At 48.2% G+C, this 23910-nt stretch overlaps 1 long non-coding RNA gene across 3 annotated transcripts in view; it reads right to left on the bottom strand.

Annotated features, from left to right (window-relative positions):
• Positions 1-34: 34 nt before the first annotated feature.
• LOC123619991 (uncharacterized) overlaps positions 35-23910 on the bottom strand; it is a 45616-nt gene continuing 21740 nt past the window's right edge. For 2 of the 3 annotated variants that reach the window (XR_012508428.1, XR_012508430.1), the window contains exons 3-4: positions 3429-9802; positions 35-3034 (exon numbers count right to left, since the gene is read on the bottom strand). This is a non-coding gene — a long non-coding RNA (uncharacterized LOC123619991). The remainder of the gene's footprint in view (positions 3035-3428; positions 9803-23910) is intronic. The other variant, XR_012508429.1, reaches the window with a different exon arrangement.

The following is a 23910-nucleotide window of genomic DNA, read 5'->3' as shown; positions in this document are numbered from 1 at the left end:
CCACGTCGGGAGGAAACCGCAGGGGACTGGGTTCTGCCGGGGTAAGTGGACTGGCGTCGTTCAAGTTGGAAGCAAACAGCAAAAAGGGAATTTTTGCTCAAGCGTATTATTCAGTGGCATTTAACCAGGTACACCTTACCTAACTCAGTGTTTTGGAAACACTGAACTAAGCCCCACATAACGCCGCCTCCGTGACTTGTCGCCGCTGCCCCGTTCCTGCGAGCGCCGCGCTGCTGCGGCTGGCCCTCCCAGAACCGCCTCCCCACTGCTGACCCCAGTTTGACGTGAGGCCTTCCTGGCTTCCACTCACTCAGGAGGCTATAAAAAACTACGGTTTGATTTGTTTTCTTTAGGCTTATTAGTTTTGCAACTTCCTACATGACCCCAAAATTGAGTTAAATCAAAACATGGTGACATGGTTCGTTTCTTTGCCAATTCTCACGAACCAGCCCTCTAGGAACCAGCTGACGTGGGACGTTTGAATCCCCTGCAATGACATCACTTCTTCCACATGATTATTTCCCGTAGGATACGCCTTGGAATTATTTGCTGTTTATGCTAAGAGTAAATTTTTTATGCCACATGAACAGGGAAAGTCCCAAACAACTTTTTATTCTCTTTTTTAATTTCCTTTTCTTTTTTCTAAATTGACATACAGTTGACGTACCATATTAGATGTTTCAGGTATACAACGTAGTGATTCACAGCTTGTAAAGATTATACTCCATGGGTAGCTATAAAACACCGGCTGTGCTTATAAAGCATCGGCTCTGTGCCTGTGCTGGGCCGCGCACCCTCGCAGCTTGCGGGTTTTACACACGGCAGTCGCCCCTCTTGCCCTCGCCCCACCCGCCCCGCCCCCCGCTGGTCACTGCTAGTTTGTCCTCTGTCTCTGCGAACCTGTTTCTTTTGTGTCATAGTCACTAGTTTTATTTTTTTTAGATTTCACATCTAAGTGATAACATTCAGTATTTGTCTTTCTGTGTGACTTACCTCACTAAGCATAATACCTTCCAAGTCTATTCGTGTTGCTGCAAATGGAAACCTTTCATTCTTTATTTCTACATTAATAAGCCAAGAGCCACGTCTCTGCGAAGTGCAAGGTCTGTGCGGCCGGGCCAGGGAGGCACCGGACCTCTGTCCCAGCAGTGAGACCTCGAGCAGGTCACACCGCTTCACAGATGTGCTCAGATAGATACTTACAAAATAACGACTCTTACAGATTTATTCTGAGGATTATGTAAAATACGTTGCATGAAACTGAAGACCCGGACATGTAAGAAGATTTCAGCGTGCTCAGCGCCTGGCACCGCGTGTGGTCCAGTTACGGCGGAAGCTGTGCTCTGAAGGGGCCGTGAGCAGCCTCAGTGATGGCCACCGTGTATGAAAACAGACAAAAGCAAACTTCCGTGGAGCACGCGGAGCTACACTCAGCATCTTGTAGCAACCTTACCTGAACGAGAACCTGAAAACGAGCCTGTGCACCTGCACGCCTGGGGCGTCGCGCTGCGCACCAAAGCTGCCGCCCCGCCCTGACGGCGCTTCAGCCAGAGAAGCGAGAAGGAAGGCGCAGCCTCCGGACAAGCGCCTGACGACGGAGGGGGCCTGTGCGGCCGGGCGCTGCCTCCCGAGCCGGCAGCTTCCGCGACTCCGCCAACCACAGGCCGGTCTCGCGGTCGCACGGCTGAGGCCCGCGTCCCCGCCGCCACCGCGGTCCGCACCCACGGGGCTCCGCCTCCTTCGCTCCTGCGCAGTGGACATCGAGGGAAGGGAGCTGGTGACCACCGCACGAGGACGCCAAGTGGGTAGTTCAGAGCTTTGGTGAGGTTGGAACTGAATAGGCAGGAAAGAAGGATTGTTTTGTCTAGCTGAAGGCCTCCATCAGGCCCTCCAGAACTGGGGCAGGAGGGCTCGCGGGGCTCAAGGGCGGGAGTCGGGGCAGCTGTGCCCTGCTGCTCAGGAAGGAGAGCTGCCCCCCAGCAGAATAGCTGGGGTCTCTCCTGTGAGCGCGGGGACAAGGACGCTACCGGGACCCTTGTGTTTTAACCACTGTGGGGAGCGCTGTTTTCTCATCAAGTGAACTGTAAATGCTGGTTCTGGGTCCACACTGTACCTTTATTTTGTCACCAATCCTTGACACGTGGAATCACCTGGGAGGCCACTTGCCCAGCCCCACCTGTGTGACCCAAAAGGTCTAGGACAAAGCAGCGTCGAGCCAGGGGACAGAGAAGAAAGTAGGGACATGGTTAGAAATCCAGTCTGGTGGGAAGGAGGGCGGCCTTCTCCCCCCCCCGAGGGCAGGCATGGTCAGACTCCAGGGCTCCTGGCACCGTCACCCTCAGCGGGGTCTGGAGGCCGGGGATGCAGGGGACTCCACGTCCCATGTGGCTCTCCCTCCTGCTCCGTGGAGCACGCCGGCACCCATCGCACTCCAGACCCTGCCCGGTTTCCTCTTCCTACACACAGCACGCTTTCAGTGAGCCGGGCACACTCTGGTCCCCTGGGAAGTGCAGCCCCTTGGAGGAAGTAAAACCCTGAGTGTGGGTGTGGGGTGTGGGGTCCACGGAGAGATGCCCCTTTAGACTTTGGGCCAGGGAGCTCGCTGCAGGACCCTGCCCACCAGAGAGCCCTGCGCTGGCTGCCACCCACTCCGTGGATGGAACCAGGTGATATCTGTACCCTCTCTGGTCATTTCCCTGGGTTTACAGCCCCCATCATGTTCAGAGCAGGAGGGGGATTAGCAGTGCAGGATTTGCGTCACCACCACCAAGGAGGCCCTGCCCACCTGCCACGTTCCTGCTCCAGGAACACCTGCTGCCTTCCTCAGCCAGCGTCTCCCCTTCCTTTACCTCCAGGTCCCACTTACGTGAGAGATATTCATCCATTCATTTATTCACACAAACAAAAAACAGAGTACTTCCTGTGTCAGAAGGGATGTGTCCACGTCTCAGGTGCACGGACCATCCTTCACCTCGTCGTTAGCAGACAGCAAAGCTGTTCTGCGGGCAGACTTGCCAGGCCTGGATGGACTTTTCTGTTTAAACAGAAAAGGGCATCTCAGAGCCCTTGCAAGGTAAACGTACGTGCTCCACGTATCTCAAGAGATTACACTGATTATTGGAAAACTGCGTCCTTCGAAATGACACAAGCCACACTGTGGGAGTGTCACAGGGGCGAGGCAGTGCTGAGGGTCTCCCCATCGTGCTCCAGGCCCACTGCCAGAAGCGTCTCTGAGAAAGCAGTTCTGACGCCGTGCTACTGCTGTTGCTGGTTGGTTACGCACACAGACACAAGCAGTTCTCTAAGGCTCTGTGTGACCCCTCAGTCCCTCCGGACCCCTGACGATGGCACAGCAGCTGTGCTGAGGCCATGGCGCCACGTGGGAACACGGCGGTTCTTCCGCCAACCACACCTCCACAGCCCCGTACCTGTTAACTGCGTCGCCAACAGCAATGAGCTCCCTCTGTCCCTGACCCAGAAACATCCAGGTGGCTCTCACGAAGTGGCTCATCCCAACGAAGCAGTGTCTGCAGGCCAAGGGGACAGGCAGGCTGGCCTTCAGCTCCGGGACAGGACAGGCAGCCACGAGTCCACCGGCGACCCTCGGGCAATGACTGGGGCTCCTCGCCCACTGCAGGGCCCCAGGAGGAAGCGGCAGATCTGGGCGGATGCCAAATTCACTGTCAACCGCGTCGCACACGAACCAGCTGCTCTGAGGGTTTCACAGCTGAATATTTCTTCCTCAGCCTTTTGAGGTTTACAGCGAGAAGGTCCTTGTTCAACACACCCTCCTGAAAACCTAGCCCCCGGTTAAAAATGCCAGCTTCCCAAGAACCCCTTGGCCCTGGGTCCCGTGCTCCCAGCAATGCTCAGAGGACACGTTCCCAACGGTGAACCCTGCACAGTCTTTAAAGATACATTTAAAGTTTCTTTCCAAGACACAAAGTCTCAGAGCAATATTAGGATTCATTTTAAAAATCTCCATAACCTCAATCTATCGAAAATTCGAATATCAAATTTGACTAGGAAATACTGACCCTCTTCAGCCTGTTTCTGAAAAGGCCATGTTCGTCTGTCTGCAGGACTCCACTGACGTGGAAACGCCCTCCCGTGGGAGCTCAGGACACCTGAAGGGACAAGGACACGGTCACCCTCCCACGCGGCTGCCAGTGAAACCTGCTGGAACTGCTTGGATAAAACGATTCGAGCTGACTATTCATTTCCAAGTTCGAGTCAGCCCGCTGTGTAGTATTAAACATCCCGAAACCCCTCTTCTCGGCTGCTCCTCTCCGTACTTCTAGATTTTGGCTGGAACTGGAAGGGACGTTGCCAAGACGCTGAGGAAAGGGAAAAAGACGTATCTCCTCCTGGCCTAGTTAAAGACAGGAAGGTACAAAACCAGGCCACAGAATCTGTCCTCACAAGTGTCTCAGGAGCTTTATTCGACCAGGAGGATAAGCTGAACACAATTAAATGTTGCCTTCTTGTCCACGCATTTCTCGAAAAGTCCCCACAGCACAGCGCTCGGGGCCAGCTCCCACCGCCCTTCTCTCAGGCAAGAAGGACACGTACTGGGTCACCGGCCAGACGCCAACGTTTGTAACTCCGTTTCCACTGGCTTCACAAAGACAGAGTATTTGGAAACTCACTCATCAAAGCAAATGAAATCTTTGTTCCATAAACAGAAGGAAAAACACGATTCAATGACCTTAGACTTTATGAGTCTCACTACTGTTATATTTTTAAGCTGCTCTGGTGGACGACAGTCAAATCCCTGCATTTCCTTCCACGGAGGGCTGTGCCGAGAGCAGCATTCGGGTGTTCGGGCCGAGACCGCGACAGAACACTGCTGAGTTCTGAGTTAGAGATTGAGCAAGTTATGAGTGAACACGAAATGAGAAAGCGATTACAAACACCCAAAAAAAGCAAAGGAAGGTTGACCTGCCACTCCCAACAGTTCGACCACCGGGGTCGTAGCCTCAGTCCTATCTCCTTTTATTTTATCTTACAGCTTGAAATACGCAACTGGGAGGCACCTTGGATTTCGAAAGTGCTTATTCCCCAGATGTGAGCCAGGAGACGGTTCCGAGGCGGCCGCCCCTTACGGGGAATTAATCTGAGCAGACCGCTCTCCTCCTCGTGCCCAGTCGATGAGAACTCTGCACCGCAAGTTTCAGTGACCCAGAGACAGAGACGTGGGCTGGTCCACGGGGCCCTTGACTCAGGCCGGGTGAGAGCCGGGTGACGTTACACAGCTTCTTCTGCTCAGGACTCTCAAGTCGCAGCGTGTGCTAGCGAAGGAGCAGGAGCCGGGCGAAGAGAAGCACGAGACACAGCTGCCAACGGCCGGCACAGCACGCTGTGCCACAGCTGCTGCTTTCATCAGCGGGAGGCTGGGCGTCGAATTCACATAATCACAGCTATTTCCTCACCACCTGAAGCAGGAGACAAATGGAACTGGCCTGTCAGTGGGGGTCGGTTTGGATTTTTCAGGACAAATGGGGACATGTTTTTAACCAGCAGGACTGTTGAATTCCAAATAATCACAAGGAGGTTGATTCACCGCAATGGGTTACACCCCATCTGGTTCAGGCGGCGATGGGCTCAGGTCTGGGGGCCAGGCGCCCGCGAGGCTGACTCTGGGGCAGCTCCCCAGCTCGGGGGCCGGGGCTCCCGCTGGGGTCCCTCTGCGCAGGCTGCTCCCCCAGCGACCATGCGCGTGGCCTGGGGCTCCGCCCTCGGCCCTTCCCGCCTCACCCCTCGCTCCTCCCACAGAGCCTCTCCGTCCCAGAGATCTTAGCTTTCGCTCAGATTCTTACAAACTTACACATCCAGGCCCAAACCCTCCTCTGAGTCTGTTTCTGGTCACAAACTCAGTATTCTTCGCCAGACGCCCTGGTGCCTCTGATTCACCTCAGAAAGGAAACACCCTCGTGGTCTTCTCCCAGACCCCCGGGGCCCTGGGAGGGGAGGCAGTGCTGACTCCAAGGCCCCCGAGCCCCGACCTTGTGCTCTGAGATCCCCGGAGAGAGGGCCCCTCGCCCCTCGCGCAGAGGGAGCGGGACGGGACCCCGGCCGAGGAATTAGCTCTGGGGCAGCTCCCGTTACCCTACCCCTCGCCCTCGCAACAGGCACAGCCTGAGTGGAATCGCTCGGACTCTACAGGTAAGAAAACGGAAGTTCCAAGAGATTAACCCAACGGGCCGGGACCGCACAGCGCGCAGGGCATGGAGGCCTCGTCTGGTGCCGGCCTGTCTCCCTGCAGAGCGCACTCTTGAACCAAAGGAACCGCAGCCTTGTGCGGGGGCCACGTGTCGAAAGAGCTGCTGCCTCTCAGTGAGAGCCTGGGTCAGCGTCCCAGGAGCGGGGCCACCGTGAGCGACAGCAGCTGCGATGCCAGTGAGTCAGGACCGCGGCTGGGGAGGAGCAGGGGTCCGAGCTGGAGACGGGACTGTGACCCCAACCCTTCGTGGTCTTGCTGTTGTCAAGCCTGCCTGCCCTCCCCCGAGACCAGAATTCACTGATCACTCTGAAACACACCACATCTGCAGGCAGATCTGGTCTCTCCTGAGTCCTCACACCCCGAGTGGCTGTTGACTGACCAGCAGAAGAATCCCAGCTTTCTTAGAAAGCACTGAGGAACCTCCACAACCTGCCACCATCCCGTGTGTCTGCCTTTGTCTCAGAGCATCCATGGTACCACTCGAGGGCACCCTCACCTGGGTCTTTCTCTCCAGAGTCCAGTCCTCACCCCCAGGTTCACTCACCTGTTACGTATCCTTCGGAGCTAATTCCTCCGGGACACTCCTCTCTGGTCCCGGAGACTGGACCCAGCGCCCTTGCCTGTGTTCGTAACACCATCAGCTTTCCAGGCGCTGCACCTGCCGCCGTGGGCTTGCCTCCTGTGGCTGTGGGCTGCGGGCTGGGGCGTGGGTCTGCCTCTGTCCTCTGAGCTACAGCTAATTTCTCATCCTTAGCATCCGTGTACTTGGCCCACTCCAAGCCTCCCTCCTCCTTTATCCCGCAAACGTCTTCTCCTCTTTCGGAGCCCACACATCCTCGTAAGCCCCTCCCCAGCTTCAGGAAGAATGACTGATTTTAAGGCGTCATATCGCTGTTTCCCTGCCCCCTCATAACGCCGGGTTTCAGGTACCTGGCTGCTCCGATGACACTGTGACCGCCACACATTTAATAACATAAGTGGGTGACTTCTGACGCGACAGGAGTCATCCCGGGAGTCACTAACACTGTGGTGGGATGGGGTGATCCCTGGAGGCCGAGGGCGTGTTCAGACTCTGGGGGCAGGTTTAGACGAGGCGGTGGAAAGACAGGAGGAAGTCGGAAGATGTGACTGAACGGTCAGTAGGAAATCTGACCAGGACCCTCCTCCATGACCCTTACTCACCCCGCACCTTCTGAGCTCATGACCTTTGCCCACGGGTCCTGCAGGGACCTGCAGGGTCCTGCGGTCGGGCCCTCGAAGGTCCCGGGCCCTGCACCCTGCCAGCAGCAGCGGGGCCTCGCCTGTGACCAGGTGTGATTCCGAGAGCTCCAAGCCTGGCTCTGACGGCGTCCTTGTTCCACTGTTTTACTATTTATTGTTTCTAACACCTCGCTGTGCTTGGCGTGGGGGTGGGCACTGAAAGCGTGCATTCATGGCGTCATCGTGATAGAAAGTCCCCCTGACCTTTCATAACCTTTCACTCCCTTAAGCCATTTACCCCCAGACGCCTGACTCAAAGCGGCGTTACCCCAGTCCCCAGAGACCACCTGACGCTCTAGGGCGTCGCCCGCCGGGAGTGGACACCACGCCTTCAGATGCAGATGGTCTTGTCCAGAGCAAAAGTAGCCACGCCAGGGGTTCCCCGGGGGTGCAGGCTCTACGTGGTTGGGGGGCATGGCCCACCCCCACCAGGACAGCTGGGGCGCCTCCCTGCCCAGTGGTCTTGACCAACATGTGACCCAGGGCATCTCGGGCCGGTGGAGAGAGGCCTGTCCGGTTGTGTAATTGCCCTTGCAGACACGGGCTCCTCACTTAGGAAATGGGTCACAGCCCCCCTGCTAGGTGACTCATGCGCAGCCTTTCATCCTGACAGGCAGGGTTTTGTCTGTAGCTGCCTCAAAATATTCTTCCCATTTCATCATAGCTAATACTTTATAGACTTGCGCTCTTCAACAAATAATTGAAACCATCCACAGCCTCTTGGGGCAGCCGGCCACTGAGGAAAGTCGAATAAGATGTTTCCGAATATTACGCACCACTATTGTACACGTCAGACCCTGTGCAGTTACTCGTTTGGTATCTGTGTTTGACATTTGAACTTTACAAAGGAGGTTGTATTACCAAATGATTATAAAAAGAGACAATTAAAACATTCAAAGTAGCTTCTAACAAGAGCATTTTACAAGCATGACCAAATCAGATGGTTTTAATTCATTCGTTGCAAGATAATGACTGGAATTAGGTGGATTGAATCAGAATCTCAGAACAAAGTGTGTTCTTTGCTCCCATGAATTTCTTACAGTTCAAATAGTTTCTGCCCTCATGTCAACACCATTTCTAAGGTGGAGTTTCCTGACATGGAAACAAAAAAAGAATTCCACAATTTCAAACATCTTATAAACATTTGTTTAACACAAATATATTTCAGAGTCACACGGAAAGACTCCGGTGTATGAGCCCTTCTTTAGTTGAAGACATAGCACAGACTCAGTACGCTCGTCGCTTACTCACTTCTTCGGATTCCCAGGGCTGCTCTCCTGGTGGTGCTTAAATCTCTCTCTCCCAAACTGATGTTCAGAGAACCCATACCTAGAAACTGGACTTGATTCTTTAAAAATATATGTTGAAGTATAATTTACATACATTCTTTAAGGGAGAAGGGAATTGACATAGGTCAGAAAGTTAGATCTGCCTGGAAAAGAAAAGGCATTGGAGGAAGCAGGCATGTAGTAAAATGAAACCCTTTACTTTTCATATTTTAATTGATCTGAAAGATAGCAGTTTGCTAAAGTGATGGTAGCAATAATGTCCTGAGTATCAATAGTCTGCGGATAAAGGAGAGAGGTGACAGGAGGGAGATGCTGGCAATAATTCGTTGTGAGGTGCACACACTATCTGTGCAGCAGAAGAGAGGGGTTTGAAGGTTTGAAGTGACTTACACTCACTGAGAATTCACACTGCAAACTCTAAGGCAACAACTAAATATGTTTATTTTTAAAGTATAAGTGATACAGTAAGAAAGGAGATAGAACAAAAGCAGAAAGTGCTCAATTAAAACCAGAGAAGGGAGAAACGGTAGGAGAAAAAGTAAAAACAAAAACAAGCACAATGAATATAAAATAGCTATAAACACAGCAGGCATTAACCCAGTGGTATCAGGTAACACTTTACATGTGGACGGTCTACACACACCAAGGTGAAGGGGGAACTTCGAGAGCGGACGGTAAGACAAGCCTCCGCGACATGCTGTCTACGAGAACCCGCTTTAAAGATGTAAACTTCCACAGACTGAAAATAAGGGGACGGGGAAAGGCGCACCCACAAGAACAGCAGCCGAAAGGAAGCTGGGTTAGCTACACACATTTAAAGGAAAGAAAACCTGACAAGAAAAGCTTTGAAGATAAAGAAGGACATCGAATCGCAATAAAATTGTCGACCTTAGATATAGAGGTAACAACCGTTAAAACGTGTGCACGTAGCAACAGAGCAGCAAAATATGGGAGACAAAACTGACAGACCTGCGTGGAAACCGGAGACTCACTGTTGTAGCTGGAGATGGCAATGCCCCTCTTTCAGTAACTGAAAAGTCAAGAAGGCAGAAATTCAGAAAGGAAATGGTTGACCTGACCAAAACTATTAATCCAACTTGATCTAATTGGCACTTATAGAATATTCTATCTAACAATAGCAAACTATACATTCTTATCAACTCACCTGGAACATTCACCAAAATAAACAACATTTTGGCCCATAAAACACAACTGAATACACACACACACACATACACATATACATACACATACATACACAAACACACACATACATATACACGTACACACATATATATACACATACATACACAAACACACATATATATACACATACATATACAAATACACACATATATACACATACACACACACATATATACACATACATACACAAACACACACATATATATACACGTACACACACACATATATATACACATACATACACAAGCACACACATGTATTATATACGTACACACACACACACAATCACACACGCACACAGAAGAATCCTTGTATTTGTTTCTGCCTTCCTATCGCATAAATGCAGGTGACACAGTAAGTCCATAATCCCATAGAAATATAAATGAACAACTAAAATTCTAAACTCATAATCTCTCACATCATTCGTGGTCCTGCTCGATGGAACCCACCCCGTGGCAGCAGGGAGACCTTAAGCTAGAGCAGGGCGTGTCCAGGTGTTACCCCTAATGCCCTCTGCTCGTTCTCTGAAGCCTGCGGTCAGACTGCCTGTGAAGCAGTTCAGTGGATGACGGAAGCAGCTGGGAATCAACATTACTCTTAAGTCTAAATGTGATTCTACCTCTTTATCTTGTTAAATTTCCTTCCATGAAAGTTTAAACTTGGATATAGTTCTGTTTTCCATGAATATAAATTGAGGTTTGACATAGTCTCTCACATTCATTCGACAGTTTAGGATGTTCACATTTGTTTCATAAATCCTGAGGAAAACCAAAGCACGGCCTCTGATCTAGAATAATCCAATAAACTTTATTACAAGTTAAATTTAGAATTTCATAACAAATTAATGATGATGTGTTCATCTAAACATTATAAATTTGAAAAAATTCCCTTAATGTGTGTAAATTGAGATGCAAAGCTTATTCACAACACACAGTTTGTATGTGCTTCTGTTTCTGAAGCAGGGCTCCACAGGGGCTCTGGGAACAGCTCACATGGACCCGACGTGCACAGAGACCATGGGAAAGCTGACGGGTGCTTCTGAAGAGCTTGGACAGAATGTGCACTGCAGCCCCACATCCCCTCAGGGCGTCTGAGCTCCAGCCACGTCCTCTGGTGCTAGACAGTTATCACCCCAGAAATTGCACTGAAAAGTGTGTTGACAATTTTCAAATACTGATAAATTATGACAGAGCACAGATTCAAAAAGTACAACAAATTCTAAGTAGGAAAAATACAAAGAAAATCACCCATAAAACTGAAAATTAAAAAATAATAATAATAACATAAAAGTGCCCAGAAGAAAAGATCCATTGCCTTCAAAAAATCAACATGAAGAATAAAAACTGATTTTTAAGAAAAGCACTGGAAATGAAAAAAAAATAGTATCTTCAACATATTTATTGTAATATTATTCAGTATATATTATATATATTTACTTCAACACACTGAAGTAAATTAAATGCCCAACAAGAATTCTCTAACCAGAAAAAGTAACACTCTTAAATGGAACAAAGATAAAGACATTTTCTGACAAACCCACAAAACACCTGAGATAATTCATCAGCAGCAGATCTGCACTAAAGAAAATCGTAACTGAAATTCATGCAGAAGAAAAGTGACCAAATGGAATTATTAAAATATAAGAATGGAATGAACAGTGTATGAAGAGTGAATATGTATGTAAATGAAATGAAATATTAATTTTCAGTTTATTGAATAGCACCAAATTTAACAGCACAAAAACCGATGAAATTAAATGGCTTAAGCTGTTTTAAAGTCAATATAAGCTATATAAGTGTCAATTTGTATCACATAAACATTATCATCTCTAAGACAATCACTAAAAAATAGAGAAGAACTCATGCTTAATAAATAGGTTTATGGAATTATAAAAGCAATTGACCTAAAAAGGGAAAAAGTAGAGAGAACAAAAACTAGAACACTTCGAGAGGAAAATTAGTAATATGTTAAACTAAACTCAAATATACCAAGTACACCATAAATGTAAACAGACCAATACTCGAATGAAAAGACAAAGATTTCCAAATTGATTAAGAAAAACAATATGCTACTTAAATGCATCAGAGGACATGAACACCACCACCGAGATGCTTGCCTGACATACACAGACATGCACATTCTGACACGTATGGAGAAGGCACCCAGAAACTGCACAGTACTCATTTCAAGCACACAAAGACATCCATCAAATTTGGTCAGATACTGGACAGAAATAAGTGGGTCTCAACTAATTTTGAAAGATTGAAATCAAGCACAAAATAGATTTTTTTTTTATCAAAGTGGAATGAATCAAAATTTAATGACAAAACAAAAACTTGTAACTCTTATGTTTGCATATTGAGCAATAGCATTCCCAACAGCCCTTATGAATCTATAAATCCCCTACAACATTCCCCTCATTATAGCTGCAGTTTCTTCCATTGCTGGTAACAGAATAATTCTTAACGTGCACGGTGGGACTGCAGGTGGGGCAGCAACATGGGAGCAGCACTCCCTGCTGCTTATGGGGGCACTTCCTCGCTCCAGGGGACTGCCTTTGCATTTTGCTCACTCCCTATTCAACAAATAGGTATTGGGTCTCTGCTGAGGCAGTCCCTGGGTCAGAATCATGAATAAAACAAACATAAGCTTTCTCATTTTTATCATGGGCTTTGGAGTATCCAATATTGTATTTTTAAAAGTTATATACTTGCTGTGTCTATATATTTATGCTAAACAAATTGTACTCTTATAACTAAGGGCACATGATTAGTTAAATACAGAAAATGTATCAAAGTTGATACGTGTGACCACGCCTAGTCAGGCTCACAACATACAGCACCCTGTAGATGAAGTCAAACATTATTTTAAAAATCCAACCCCCCATGCAAATAAATGCACTCAGACTTGGTCAGACAGCATGTCACACCTGACAGAGATGTCCGCTCACTAAGATACAACCAGTGGGGCAACGGGGGTAGCTGACCAAATGCAGTTGAGAAACCGTCTTCTCAAGGACAAAACCAAGGAGAGAGAAGCAAGATGGTGGAGTAGAAGGACGCTTGTAGCTCACCTTCTCCCACAAATACACCAAAACTCACACCTAAGGACCTACTCAGCCAACCAAGCACCTGCCGAACTCAGACAGAACATCACCCTCTTTGAAAGACAAAGAAGTCAAAAATCTGGTATGAGAAAAAGATAAAAGAAAGAAGAAAAAGCAAAACAGCATGAGACCAGTCCTGCAGGGAGGGAGCAGCAAAGGAGGACTGGCGCTCTTTTGCTGGGTCTCCCCCCTCCAACAGAGAGGCCAGCAGGATGGATGGGGAGCCTCCAAGGCTCAAATCTGCCCCGAGCACCCCTTGACCAACAGAATGAGTTAAAAGGGTACAAAGGGTCCCCGCGACACCCAGCCTGAGACGCAAGCCAGCAGCTGGGTCTGGAACAGGCCACCCGAGCCAGGCGGAGGACGGGGGGTGGCTGCACTGAGGCAGCCCTGGGGGACTGCAGGGGGCTGTGTGCCATGGCTGGGAGGGGATACAGAGCAGAACAACCTCAGTCCCCCATAAATTGCGAAAAAAGCAAAGCAACACATCTGGTGTGCCCTGGGGGAGGGGCGCAATCTCCTAGGCAGGACTGAGACTTGTTTACAGCCCGAGGCAGATAGGATCTTTCTGCCCTGGCACCTCAGGAGCTGAGATTTGGCACAGAGCAGGGGCAGGGCCATTCCGCAGTCTTCCCCGAGCCCACCTTCAGAGCACCAACCCGAGGTGGAGTGGGCAGCTGCACAGAGCAGCGGAGCAACCGGGAGAGGGCGGGCGGCCAACTGCCTTCCTGGCAGGAATGCAGCACCTGACAAAGGTGCTGGGAGGGGGCACGATCTGCCCACCTGCCTCGCCCAAGCACAGCATCGGACTGCGGCATTGGGAGGGGGAGTGACCCACCCGCCCACCGGGTAAGAGCTCAGCACCTGACCCAGTGTTGGGAAGGGGCGCGATGTGCTAGCCGACAGCCACTGGGAGCAGCACAGACAAGGGCACCAACAGAGGGCTTCTGGAAACAGCAAGCTGAGTTTGCAAAACAGGGTGAAGACACAAAGACCTCTCAATAAAATCATTAAGAGCACACCGTCTCCAGGAGCACTAGATAACTGATACTCCTTAAGCCACAGTGCCAGAGAGATGAGCAATATGAAGAAGCAGAGGAACCACTCCCAATTAAAAGATCAAGAGAAATCCCCTGAAAGCACAATCAAGGAAATAGACACTGATGGCCTACTAGATCAAGATTTCAAAAAAGGAGTGATCAAAGTACTGAAGGAACTAAAAGAATAGCGTTTAGAGATATAAAATATGTCAAAAATGAAATAGAAACTATAAAGAAGAACCAAGTAGAATCAGTAAACTCATTTGCCGAGATGAGAGCTGACCTAAAGGCTGTACAAAGCAGGCTACATAATACAGAGGAATGAATAAGTGACCTAGAAGATAGGACAACAGAAAGCACCCAAGCAGAACAGCTGAGAGAAAAACAAATAAAAAACAATGAAAACAACATAAGGGATCTATGGGATAATATAAAGCGTGCCAATCTATGCATAATAGGGGTTCCCGAATGGGAAGAAAGAACAAAGGGGGTTGAAAAGGTATTTGAAGAAATCATGACTGAAAACTTCCCAAACCTAAAGGAATCAGATATCCAAGTGCAGGAGGCTCAGAGGGTCCCAAACAGGAAGAACCCAAACAGACCCACACCAAGACATATCATAATCAAGACGGCCAGAGTCAAGGATAAAGAAATGATCCTAAAGGCAGCAAGAGAAAAACAAAGAGTGAGTTACAGGGGAACCCCCATAAGGCTGTCAGCTGATTTCTCTACACAAACTCTATAGGCCTGAAGGGAGTGGCAAGATATATTCAAAGTCCTGAATAAAAAAAAAGATTCAGCCTAGGATACTTTATCCAGCAAGACTATCCTTCAGAACAGAAGGAGAGGTAAAGAACTTCACAGACAAGCAAAAACTAAAAGAGTTTAACAACACTAAACCCATGCTAAAAGAAATATTGACAGGTCTACTCTAAACAGAAAAGAAGCAGGATGCTACAAAAATGAGAAACTCATAACTGGAAAGGTGATAACTGCCATGAATTCCAAATAGAATAAACACAGAATTGTAAGAGAAAACATTTAAATCATTAAGAGTGGGAGAGGGAAGCAAGAAAAGCCACTGTGGAAAACAGTATGGAGATTCCTCAAAAGACTAGGAATAGACTTACCATGTGACCCAGGAATCCCGTTCCTGGGCTTATATCCAGAAGGAACCCTACTTCAAATGACACCTGCACCCCAATGTTCATAGCAGCACTATGTACAATAGCCAAGACATGGAAGCAGCCTAGATGTCCATCAACAGATAACTGGACAAAGAAGAAGTGGTATATTTATACGATGGAATACTACTCAGCCATAAAAAACAACATAATGCCATTTGCAGCAACATGGATGTTCCTGGAGAATGTCATTCTAAGTGAAGTAAGCCAGAAAGAGAAAGAAAAATACCATATGAGATTGCTCATATGTGGAATTAAAAAGAAAACATAAATACAAAACAGAAACAGACTCATAGACATAGAATACAAACCTGTGATTGCCAAGGGGGCGGGGGATGGGAAGGGACAGACTGAGATTTTAAAATGCAAAATAGATAAAAACAAGATTATACTGCACAGCACAGGGAAATATATACAAGATCTTGTGGTAGCTCACAGAGAAAAAAAAATATGTGACAATGAATATATGTATGATCATGTATAACTGAAAAATTGTGCTCTACACTGGAATTTGACACAACATTGTAAAATGACTACTACTCAATAAAAAAAAGTAAAAAAAATTTTTTTAAATCTCTCTTTCATCTATGGTTGTTTGTATATGCATTCAAGATCAAATTAATAAAAAATACTAATTAAAAAAAAAGGACAAAACCAAGACTTTTGTAGCTGCTCTGGACTAGCGAGTTCAGTGCTGACGCTCTGGTGAACGTTTACAGTTCACATGACAGACACCTCCACCTCACTGCATCTGCGCAGCCCAAGTTCACAGAGGTGAATGTGAGGGCTGTGTATTTGAGCAACCTGAGAGCAGGACAAACCCTGCCGGGCACTCAGTGCGCCGCTGAGCCCTCAGCGTGACCGCGCGTGCTCTGGTGACAGCGAGTGGCAGCAGGAGGCCTTCAGGGAGTTTAAAGCACCGTTTCTAATAGCATATATAGTGAATTCCAGAATTTACTTCTAATAAACTTTTTGCTTCAAATGCCTTTAGTTTACAGGGGAAACGGGAAGTGGGCAGAGGGACCCCCATGCTCCCCAGGTGCGGCCTCTCCTGCAGTGAGCGCCCCACGTCAGCACAGCGAGTTTGCTACAGTCAATGAGCCGTGCTAATGTGCTCCGTTCAAGTAAAGCCCAGACCTCGTTCACGCATCTCGGCGCTTTCCTTTTCACCTGCCATCACTTCCTCTGCTCCAGTTCCCACCAAACGCCGTCTTACATTAGTCACCCCGGCTCCGCAGGCTCCTCTCGACAGTGAGTTTCTGAGATTTTCTTGTTTTGTTGGAGAACTTACCTTATGAAAGAAAGTTAAGTGGACTTAGTAAAATACAGGACCAGGATGTGAGTGATGAAGACACTTTTCTTTGGCGGATGAAGAAATGTTATCATATTAATTAACAGACTGAAAGCCAGTTCAGTTACACCAGTGTAGGAATTTCATGCTGCACTTAGACTAAGAGCCCTGGGCACACTCTGGCCTGCAGGCTCGTAGTCACCTGTTTGCCACTGAAAATAGAGTGTCAATGATGAAACTAAAACAAAATTAGTGCTTTAAGTGTAAGCGGCTAGCCCTGTCCAACACGACTTTTTACAACAATGAAAATGCTTGTCCGTGCTGTCCAGACAACAGCCCCCACCGAGCACTTGAAATGGCCCGTATCAGTGAGGAACTTAATTTTGAATTCTATGTAGATGGAATTAACTTAAACTTAAATTTTAATGGCCACATGTGGCTTGTCGTCACTTAATTTAATAGCATAGTTTAAACACTGCAGTTAAACAGAAGAGGTTGTCCAGATGGAAGAAAAAGCAAGATCCAACTGTGGTGCCCCAGCCATCGACAGAGCAAGTAGATGGAAAGTGACTAAGGCCGTGGCTGACCTGACCTGACCGACACCTACGGGCCCCGCCACCAGCAAAGCAGAGCGCACACTGCCACCTGCACCACCTGCCACCTGTTCTCAAGGGCACGCATGGAGGCCTTGTCATGGGACATAAGCAGTTCTCAGTACGTTTAAGAGAATTGAAATTGTACAAAGTATGTTCCCTCGCTACAAAGTCACTAGAGTAGAAATCAGTAACAGAAAAGTATGTGGACTTTCTCAGACAGCTGCAGATCAAAGAACATGCCTCTGAATAGTCTGTTGGTAGAAGAAGAAATCACCAGGAAAATTAGAAAATATTTTGAACTGAATGAAAATGAAAACACAACATAAAATCCATGAGATGCAGATAAAAGAAATGTTTGGAGGGTATTTATAGAAGTGAAGCTTTTATTAGAAAGGAAGAGAGGTCTTAAATCACTGAGCTAAGTACCACCTTGGGAAACCAGGAAATAACTAGGAAATTAATCCAGAAATAACCAGAAACAAGCAAGCAAGAAATGTGAGTAGAAACAGTGATAGAGAATACTGAAAAGCAATAAATGAAATTTGTGAAACCAAAGGATGGCACTTTGACAACAAAATAAAACAAGATAAATCCTTAGCTAAGACTGAAACCAAACAGGACCCTGTGGGGCCTTCCCTGGGACAGACCCCTCCCCCACCATGTCCCCTGCCTCTTGTTTGCAGAAAAGCTTTAGCCTCCTAGGCCTCTCCAATTTCAAAGAGTAAATTTAGTCAGAGAAGTAAGAAAATGCAGGACAAAGGGAAGCAGTCCAGTAAGACAAAATAATAACAGTTTGGCCATAAAATAGTTTAGTTTCTCCTCAAGGGCTACAGATAATATCCTGAGTCATATCCCTGAGTTGTTACAGAAGCCAGACTCCCACCGGATGAAAACTGCTGACCACCAGCACATAGACCAGACCAGGTGAACTAGGAGGTTGACCACTGAAATCCCCAAACATCACCCTCTACTGCACCATCAGCCAGTCAGAGAATCGTGCACGAGCTGATCAGACACCCGGCAACCCACACCCGTAGTGTTGCTTTACAAACCCTACTGCCGAAACGCCATCAGGGAGTTCGGGTCTTTGGAGCACAAGCAGCCCGTTCTCCTTGCTTGGTGCCTGCAGTAATCACTGCGCTTTCTGTCACGACTGCCCGGGGTCAGCAGACTGGCTTTGCTGCTTGTGGGGCAAGTGGACCTGAGTTTGCTTTGCTAACAAGGTTATCAGCTAAAAATAAAAGGGGGGGGGATACAATAAACACTGAAAACTAATTTTTCTAAATACTATACACAGTAGTACCAAAAATAAAAATTCATAGGGATAATACTAAGAAAGAATGTGCAAGTTCTACACGCTAAAAACCATAAAAGACTGCTGAAAGAAGTTCCAGTCATTTAAAGAAGAGAGAAGCCGTGTTTGTAGGAAATGTGACTTCACATTAGCAGAGTAACACTCACCCCCCAATAATCTGCAGACTCAATGATATCAAAATGCCAGCGCACTTTTTCACAGAAATTGATGTGACTCGAATCCACATGAAAATGAAAGGACCTAGAAAAGCAAAAGCAAGTTTGAAAAAGAGCAAACTTGGAGGACTTAGACGCCCTGCTTTCCAGAAGTAACACAAAACAACAACAAGACAGTGTCAGCAGGTGTGCAGGTGCCAGGGTGACTCAACAGAGAAAAGAGCAATTAGCTTTTCAACAAATGCCCCGCGATCAACTGGACATATGTTTGCAACATTAAGGAAGCATCAGCCCATATTTGACATGATGAACGTTCATTAGCTTGAAACATGGACCTAAAACCATGCAGCTCCAGAAGGAAAATCTGTGACCTTGGCTTAAGCAACAATGTCTTACGTCAAATACCAAAAGGATAAAATATAAAAGAAAAAAATGACATTTTGGGTTCCACTGAAATTTAAAACTTTGGCTCTTCATAAGACAAAGTTAAGAAACTGTAAATGCAAACCTGATATTTGACAAAATATGCTTCTCCAGGCACATGAAGAACTTTCACAATATAATAGGAAGACAAAGCCGTGAGAGAGGGCAAAATACCGGAACACATACTTCACAGAAATTGTAGATGTTTGGCCAACGAGCACATGAGAAGTTGCTGAGCCCCCTTCACAATTAGGGCAACGCAGATTAAGCCCACAGCGACTGTTACTGTGTGTCTGCTAGGACTCCTGAAATGAAAGAGGCTGCACCAGCCATTGGCCAGCGTGGAAAACAGTCAGGGCTGGAGGGAATTCAAAAGCTGTAGCCATTTTGTGGTGAGCTGGCGGCTTATTGTGGAGTTAAAGCTGTGTTTGTCCTACGACTCATCATCTGACTCCCAGGTACTCATTCAAGAAAGAGAAAAGCTTGTGTCCACGTAACAACTTGCTTTCCAGTAAACAGCAGCTTTATTCGTAAAGAACCCAAACTTGAAACCACTAGAAGCCTGTTAACTGGTGAGTGTGGAGCACATTTTGATACGTGCATCCAAGTAAGTGTGCCCAGAGCAAACTGCCGGCACGCACGAGGAAACGTGGAAGAGGCTTGTACTAAGGTGCAGGCACCAGCCCAGAGCCACATCCGGCCTGATGTTACCCACACAAAGTTTTCTAGAAAGGCCAGAAGACCAAGGCAGCGTCCGTCAGGGGCTGGAGGTGGGGCTCGCACGAGTGAACGTCTTGTCTGGCTTTGCTTTTATTGAAGTTAGTTGATTTACGGTATTACATTACTTCCAGGTGCACCACACAGTGACTTGATATTTTTACGGAGTGCTCTCCGTGTGAAGTCATTATGAGACGTGGGCTGCGCGCCCTGTGTGCACCACACCCTGCGTCTTGCAGGGGAGGGATCAGAGGCCCTAACTACTAGCTACCAAGTAAGTGAGACGGAAGCAGGGGAATCGTCTGCGTGTGGCCATGGCTGTGCTTACGTGGCTATGTCTGTCCACTGCCAAGACTTGTCAGTTTGTAAACTTAAAATTGATCAATTCATGTATATTTTGCCTCAATGAAGCTGATACAAAACAGTGACGAACAATGATTAAGGGGACACGGCGAGTAAGTAAGACAGCAGAGACTGTGCAGCGGGGGGGGGGGGGGGCCGGCGAGAGTGCGCAGCGGCCAGGAGAACTCATCCAAAATAACGTGCGAGCATACACGTGCCGGCGTGCACTCACACACAGCACGCGTGCACACGCACACACGTGTGTCCGCAAGAGTGGAGAAGGATGAGGAGTTGGGGCGACGTTCAGGAGAGAGCAGCCTCGCGTTTTCCCGGGCGGACCCGCAGGCCCCAGACCGCCAGGCGTCTCAGCGATCTGGCGGAGCAGCCCACGGGCTTGAGAAGCCCGGCAGACCCCCTGCAGGACGAGCTCCACCGCCCCGCACACACCGGAGCCAGACGCGCCGGTACCGGAGACTTGGCGCGCGTCCCAAAGCAGCCGACGGAAGGTCCAGATTACCCTCCCAAGAGCCACCAAGAATGGTCAGCTGGCTGGATTCTCAGGAGGAATCACACGGGTCAGGAGGGAGCTGACATGCGTCTTGAAAGGACTGAGAAGAAGTCTGCCGACTAGAATTGGTGTTGAAAAATCGCCTTCAGAAACGAGCAGGAGAAATGAGGAGAAACACCAGAGGTCTCCTTGGGGAAGGAAGTGATGCCAGAAAGAGGCAGAGGTCAGAGCCCTGAGAAGAGCGCACGGGAGGAGACAGAAATGAGAACTACACACAGCCACTTAAATGCTTGCCTGGCTTCCAGTAAACTGAGGCAAAAACCCGGACGCAGTCACTGGAAGGACCCTGGCCCGGGGACCCCGAGTGGGCAGTGCTGGCCCAGATCTCAGCTTCCCCCACAGCAGAGCGACCCGTGCTCAGAGCCCTGGCCGCCGGCCGTCCCGGGGCGTGATGGCACTCACCTCCCTGGTCACCGGTGGAGTGCGTGCCATGATAAATGCTCAAATGGGGGGTCTTCTAGGTCGACCAGGCCCCTGGCTTCCCTGACCTCATCCAATTGAGCCAGGACACTCGTGGCCCCCCTAGAAGACACTGTCAAGCACACGGGCTCCAGGCACCACCGCAGGTGCTGATGGGAAGTTGAGGGGTGGGTTCAGGGGTCGGTGTGCTCCTGTGCTCACCAGGTGACCCTGCCCAGCTGTGGCATTGTGAGCCGCGGGACCGCAGAGCCTCCAGGTTTGCTGTCGTCACTAAGATGATCTCATCCCAGATCTAAAACAAGGATCTCAGTATTTCATTTTACTGAAAACATTTGACAAACCAACGAACTGAATTCCAGAGCATTAACATCAAAGCCCCAGATCTTCTTAGGCCATGGCCGATTTCACATGCTGAGCTCAAAGCTCAGGCTTTCAAATTATTTAGCTTTGTTATAAATATTTTCCGTTGCGTTTTGCCCAGGAGGAGGGCAGGAGCATCAAGGAAGAGAGATTAGATTAACATCTGAGTCCAGTCAGAAGACCCTTCCTGAGGGGGACGATGGAAACTACTTTGGGCCCCGTGTCACCGCTATCTGCTTGTTTGTTCAACAATGAATTTATTAGTGATGCCAAAAATGGAAAAGGCATGTTCTCGGTTCAGAACCACGCAAAGAGAGTGTGCCCACCTTGCTGAAACCTTATTAAGTCAAACTGAGAACCGCGAATGTATCAATACCTGTGTGGGGGGGGGAGTATTAATGTACCTACTCATTTATGCATTTTAACCAATGCATTACGTCCGCCCTTTTTAATGTAAAATAATAGTGTCATGTGTCGAAGTTCGTACAGAAGAAAAGTACAATGGCTGAATTTTCTTAAATAAGCAATGGTTGGTTGATTTAATTTTTCCTTCTTACAACGTCAAAACACCTTCAACCAGAAACATGCTGACGTACCAGGCGGGGACAGTGCAAGCACAGCCCGCTTAGCAAAGGCATGGTCAGCAGAGGACCAGGCGTCCTCTGTTTGGGTGGGTATGCCTCTACATGCACATTCTATTCATTGATGCAATTGGTCCAAAAACCTTGTCATTTTTGTAACTCCTGGAAAGGTGGAAGCATCTGCAGGTAATGTTTGAAAATCTTCTGTAAAAATATATTAGTCCCTTCTCCCTTATTTATTTAAAAAGGGTATCACTTTTAAATCTGTTTCCTATTTGTGTATAGAAATAAAATGTATTTTTGAAAAAATTGTTTATATCCAGTGTTTTCATGAGTTCACGTATCAATTCTTGTAGCTTGATTACAGATTATTTTGTGTTTTCTGTGCACACAATGATGCCACGTGCAAAGAATGACCATTTCATTTCCTCCGTTCCAATCTCCGCCTTCTGGTTTTTTTCCTTGCTTTATCGCACTAGCTAGAACTCTAACACAATGCTGAAAGAAAATGCGTAAATTTTTTAGATACAAATCATATCCAGTAAAAACCACAGATCCTAAGTGTTTTAGAGTTGTACGACAACACATTTGCCTAACAGTTTTAGAGTTGTACGACAACACATTTGCCTTTGGAAACCACACACAAGATATGTATTTGTTGTTGTTTATGAATACAATTCATTAAGTTAAAATACCATATTTTATCAATTCTCTTGTTGACAGATGTCAGCATTGATTTCATGTGTTTATTGTTATGAGTGAAGCCACAATGAACATTTTGCACGTGTCATCAGTGGGCGTGTGTTTTCGTTTCTACTGAATGTAACTCACACATATACTGGAGTAGAAGGCATACGGGGTATGAAAAGTCATGAGGGTGGGACCTTAGTCCTATAGGACTGGTGTCCCCCTAAGTAGAGAGAGACACCAGAGCTCACTCTCCCTCCCGCACACACAGAGGAAAGGCCACAGGAGGCCATGTCACAGGGGCACCCACCCACCTGCAATCCAGGACTCAGGTCCTCGTCCGGAGCCAGACCTGCAGCACCACGGTCTGCCTTCCAGGCTCCAGAAGTTTGTTGACGGCGCCCGCTCTGCGGTGTTGTGCGAGGGCAGCCCGGGGGGCGAGCTCACCTCCCCATCTCCCTGTCCTCTCCTCCCGGGATTCTGGTCGCCCCGTGCGAGACCAGCCCACACTGGCCGCAGGGCCCGGCTCTGCCCGCTGCGTGAGCCCTTCTGCCCCCCATCTGCAGGCCAGTCAGTCTCAGGTTCCTCCATTCGAGCTCACCCTGTCCTCGGTGATCTCCTTCTGCTGTTGACATCATTCAGCGAATTTTTTTTCACATTGCATTTTCAGTTCTAAAATTTCTACTAGATACGTGTGTTTTAAAAGTGCTTTCTACGTATCTGCTGATAATGCCTACAGCTCCATTCATTTCAAGTGTTTTTCTTCTTTTCCTTCACAGAGCACGGTCACAGGCCAGCTTGCCATCTTCCCTGATTCTGACGTCGGAGTCATCTCAGGACTGGCTTCTTTCAGTTTCTTCTCTCTTGAGCCTGGGTCACGGTCTCTCGCTCTCTGTTTGGTAAGCAGATTGCGACTGCATGCTGGTCCCCGTGGCTGTGTTCAGCGTGGTCTCTCGTGTATATTTTAATCTCCTGGGGACGGCTGTTGGTTTTGTTTCGGCAGGGTGACCACCTGGGTAAATTCTAAACCACAAGTTCCTTCTCACCTGTCGTGAACAGTTTTTCAAATCAAACTTTCATTCGCTAACTCCGTGCTGAGCGGGGCTGGGTCCGCCCCATGCGCACGCCTCGGGGTGAGGTGGCGGCG

The sequence above is a fragment of the Camelus bactrianus genome, chromosome 8, assembly GCF_048773025.1.
Source record: "Camelus bactrianus isolate YW-2024 breed Bactrian camel chromosome 8, ASM4877302v1, whole genome shotgun sequence".
NCBI classification, from domain to species: domain Eukaryota; kingdom Metazoa; phylum Chordata; class Mammalia; order Artiodactyla; family Camelidae; genus Camelus; species Camelus bactrianus.
Note: the sequence above shows the minus strand (reverse complement) of the source record. Positions and strands in the feature narration are given on the sequence as shown.